The sequence below is a fragment of the Alexandromys fortis genome, unplaced genomic scaffold (genome assembly GCF_014885135.2).
Source record: "Alexandromys fortis isolate MF-2015 unplaced genomic scaffold, M_Fortis_MF-2015_v1.1 scaffold_206, whole genome shotgun sequence".
NCBI lineage: Eukaryota > Metazoa > Chordata > Mammalia > Rodentia > Cricetidae > Alexandromys > Alexandromys fortis.
The window spans coordinates 247741-252826 of record NW_026068097.1 but is presented as its reverse complement, the minus strand read 5'-3'; the positions used below and the strand labels follow the sequence as shown (position 1 = coordinate 252826).

The 5086-nt window shown below is 36.9% G+C and overlaps 2 pseudogenes; both read left to right on the top strand.

Moving 5' to 3' along the window:
* Nucleotides 1–3272, top strand: part of LOC126489384 (40S ribosomal protein S8-like) — a 53822-nt pseudogene extending 50550 nt beyond the window's left edge.
* Nucleotides 3273–4208: 936 nt separating this feature from the next.
* Nucleotides 4209–4874, top strand: LOC126489395 (transcription initiation factor IIA subunit 2-like; annotated as a pseudogene).
* Nucleotides 4875–5086: the final 212 nt, after the last annotated feature.

Genomic DNA, 5086 nt, shown 5'->3' with positions numbered 1-5086 from the left:
ATGAAAGGAGACAGAGACAGAGACCCACATTGGAGCACCGGACAGAAATCTCAAGGTCTAAATCAGGAGCAGAAGGAGAGAGAGCACGAGCAAGGAACTCAGGACCGCGAGGGGTGCACCCACACACTGAGACAATGGGGATGTTCTATTGGGAACTCACCAAGGCCAGCTGGCCTGGGTCTGAAAAAGCATGGGATAAAACTGGACTCACTGAACATAGCAGACAATACGGACTACTGAGAACTCAAGAACAATGGCAATGGGTTTTTGATCCTACTGCACGTACTGGCTTTGTGGGAGCCTAGGCAGTTTGGATGCTCACCTTACTAGACCTGGATGGAGATGGGTGGTCCTTGGACTTCCCACAGGGCAGGGAACCCTGATTGCTCTTTGGGTTGACAAGGGAGGAGGACTTGATTGGGGGAGGGGGAGGGAAAGGGGAGGCGGTGTCGGGGAGGAGGCAGAAATCTTTAATAAATAAATAAAAAGAAACTAAAAACTCAACAAATAAATTTTAAAGACTAAGTGATAATCACCAGTAAAATAGATCAATCAGAAGAAATAATATCATAGATTTAAGGCCAAGTTTAGGGACTGCTACATTCATATAAAAGCAAACAAAAATAGGCAATTATCTCTAACAGATGTTATAAACCAAGTGGATCTAATAGATATTTACAGAACATGACACTCAAACACAAAAGAATATGCATTCTTCTCTGCACCTCATGAAACTTTCTCCACAACTGACCACATACTGGGACACAAAGCAAGTCTGAACAGATCAAATTGAAATAACTCTCTGCATCCTTTCAGACCACCACAGGTTAAGACAGGATTTCAAACACAACAGAAAGCTTACAAACTCATGGAAGCTGAACAACTCTCTACTGAATGAAAAAATGGGTGAAGACAGAAATAAAGAAATTAAAGACTTTCTAGAATTCAATGAAAATGAAGACACAGCATACCCAAACTAATGGAACATGAAGAAAGCAGTGCTAAGAGGAAAGTTCATAGTACTAATTGCATTCAGAAAAAAAAATACTGGAGCAATCTCATACTAGCAATATAATAGCACACCTGAAAGTTCTAGAACAAAAAAAATCACACACAGAAGAAGCAGATGACAAAAAATAAGCTCAGAAATGAAATTAAAAATAGAAACAAACAAAAATAATACAAAGAATCAATGAAACAAAGAGTTTGTTCTTTCAGAAAATCAATAAAAGCAACAAATTCTTATCCAAACTAACTAAAAGGTAGAGAGAAAATATCCAAATTAAAAAAATCAGACTTGAAAAGGGAGACATAAAAATAGACACTAAGGAAATCCAAAGAATCATAAGAACATACTTTAAAAACCTGTAGTCCACTTATATATTTGTCTTTCTGGGTCTTGGTTATCTCACTAGGAATTTTTTTTCTAGTTACATCATCTCAGAGATGTGGGGATGGTTCAATATACAAAAATCAGTAAATGTAGTTTACCATGTAAGCAAACTGAAAAAAAAGAAAACCACATAATCATCTCATGATGAGATGTAGAAAAGGCCTTTGATAAAACCCAACAACCTTTCATGATAAAAAGTCTTAGAGAGATCAGGGATACAAGGAACGTACCTTAACATAATAAAGGCAATTCACATCAGCCTTTAGCCAATATCAAATTAAATGGAGAGAAACTCAAAACAATTCCATTTAAATAAGGAACAAAACAAGGCTATCCACTTTCTCCATATCTACTCAATATAGTACTTGAAATTTTAGCTATAGCAAAAAATAAGACAACTTTAAAAAAACAGTACCCCTCCTATATACAAAAGATAAATGGACTGAGAAAGAAATCAGGGAAACAACCCCTTTCACAAAAGTTCCAAATAATATGAAACATCTTGATATAACTCTAACCAAACAAGTAAAAGACTTCTGTGATAAAAACAAGTCTTTGAAGAAAAAAATTGAAGAAGATATTAGAAGATAGAAAGATCTCCCATTCTCATGCATTGGCAGGATTAACATAGTAAAAATGGTCATTCTGCCAAGCAGTGATGGTACATGTCTTTAATCACAGCCTACAGAGACTGAAGCAGCAAGCACAAGGAAGACATGGGTCTGTGCAAGGCCCTCTGAGGAAATATTATAGCTATTAGTATGTTTATGAAACTCCTGACTATGCGAACAAGATGGTCTCTGACTCTTTTGCCTTCTCTTGGTTTGCCAGGTCCAACTTCAATATGATAGCTTTTGCTTTATCTTATTGTATTTTATTTTGTCATGTTTAGTTGCTGTCACTTAGAAGCCCATTCTTTTCTAATAAGAGACAGAAAGCGAGTGGATCTGCAAAGGGGAGAAGGTGGGAAGGAATTACGAGTAGCAGGAACTATAACCAGGATATAATGTATGAGAAAGTAATCTATTCTCAGTAAAAGAAAAAAAGAAATTTACTATAAAAAATAAAATGAATTACATCACACTCAAAATATAAAAAAGAATATGAAAATTAGTAAAATCATATAAAAATGAGGATGATACAACAAATGAGACTGAAATATAGATCATTATGAAATATTTTGAAAAAATATAATCTGCTAAATTATAAGATATATAAGAAATTGGTTTTTAGAAACTGGACTGTGAAGCTTTGCGCTTCCTCTTTCCTTCCAGCACCGAGCACTGGGCATCTCTCGGGACAACTGGCACAAGCGCTGCAACACCGGGGTAAGAGAAAGCTCTACCACAAGAAGTAGAAGTATGAGCTGGGACGGCCTGCTACCAACACTAAGATTGGCCCTCACCATATACACACGGTCAGAGTGTGAGGAAGCAATAAGAAGTGCCGTGCCCTAAGATTGGATGTGGGGAACTTTTCCTGGGGGTCTGAGTGTTGTATTCGCAAAACAAGGATCACCGATGTAGTCTATAATGCATCCAACAACGAGCTGGTCTGCACCAAGACCCTGATGAAGAACTGCATTGAGCTTATTGACAGCACACCTACCGACAATGACATAGAGTCCCACTATGCACTGCTCCTGGGCCACAAGAAGGGGGCCAAGCTGACTCCTGATGAGGAAGAAATATTAAACAAAAAAACGATCAAAGAAAATTCAGAAGAAATACAATGAAAGGAAAAAGAACGCCAAGATCAGCAGTCTTCTAGAGGAGCAGTTCCAGCAGGGCAAGGCCAGCGTGGCAGAGCAGATGGCAATGAGCTGGAGCTCCAGCTGGAGTTCTATCTGAGGAATATCAAAGCCTGGAAAGGCAAATAGACCATCATTCATAGCTCGTGTAATAAAGGTGTTTATTATTCTAAAAAAAAAGATAAAAATTGGATACACTGTCAGATGCATACAACTTACAAAAACTAAAGCATTAAATAAGGAGTTTCTCATCAAATCAAAGCCAGGACTGGACAGGTTTATGAGCTCTATTGGATCTTTAAAGAAGAATTAACACCAGTGTTTATCAAGCTATTCCAGAAAGAACTCATTACCCTGAGTTATTTACTTCTATTTTATGCATATAAGAGCTTGGCTTGCATATATGGATATGTACCATTATGTGGGTGCTGGGAACCAAACCCCAGTCCTCTAAGAAGACAGCAGGTACTCTTAACCACTGAATCACCTCTTTAGCCCAATAACCATATTTGGACACAGCAAAAGACTATAGACAAATTTCCTTGATGAACACAAGTTGAAATCATACATGATGATGAGGCTAGTTCGACATATAAAAATAAGGAAATACAATCCCATGTAAACAGAATCAAAGACAAAACTGCATGAGTATCAAAATATATGAAAATTTAATTTCTGACAATATAACTAATGATAAATACCTGCAAAAAAACTAGGAGTAAAGAGAACATGCTTCAGTATAATTAAGGCTATTTTTTAAACCTAAAACCAAGAACAAAAATTACTCTGAGTCAGGGGAAGTAAACACATTTCTTCTAAAGTCAGAAATGAAAGAATGCACTCTATCATCACCCCTATTCAGTACAGTACTTGAAATCTGAGCCAAAATAATAAGGCAAGAGAAAGAAATAAAAGGAATATGAATGTGAGAAAGTAAAGCATTCTTTTTGTATATTATATGCTATTATACTTAAAAGATCATAAATGCTCAGCCACAAGACTAGTTTGATATGATAAACAACTGACAAAATGAACATTAAAAAGTAGTTTTTCGAGCGCTATGGTTTCCGTGGCCAAGGAGGTGGTCGCAGCGGGCGCCCTGCCCGGCTCTGCTGGCGCCGCGGCGGAAGCGCCTTCCCTCAGGACATCAATGCAAGCCTGAAGAAAAAGTAATTGCTTCATTTTAAGCCATGGCATGTCACTTATACAGAAATACAACTTTCGGAAACAGTCTTCAAGAGAGCCTTGATGAGCTCATATAGTCTCAACAGATTATCCCCCAGCTTGCCCTTCAAATTTTACTTCAGTTTGATAAAGCTATAAATTCAGCATTGGCTCAGAGAGTCAGGAACAGAGTCAATTTCAGGGGCTCTCTAAATACATACAGATTCTGCGATAATGTTTGGACTTTTGTATTGAATGATGTTGAATTCAGAGAGGTGACAGAACTTATTAAAGTGGATAAAGTGAAAATTGTAGCCTGTGATGGTAAAAATACTGGCTCCAATACTACAGAATGAGTAAGAAATGCGGCTTTTTTATGCCACCTTCTGTTATTTTCATCGCTTTTTGAAGAGAAACATAGAAGAGACTTTTTTTAAATTTATTCTCACAGTGCAGAAATGACAACACTGTGCTATACTACCCAAGGGTTCTGCAGAGAGAAGCATGTGGCTCTGTTCTCTTACATGACCTTTAGTACACAGCAGAAATGGAACTTTTGTAAATGACAAATCAAAAGTGGTTGCCTTCACAAGAATATTCTTCAATAAACTTGTTTTAAAAAAAAAGTAGTTTTTCTATACACTATGAACTCATTGAAAAATAGATCAGAAAAGAAATCTCACTCACAACAGCCCCAAAATATAAATAAAAAACTTATACATAAACTTAGCTAAAGATGCTAAAGATATTTAAAACAACTGCAAAGTACTGAAGAAAGC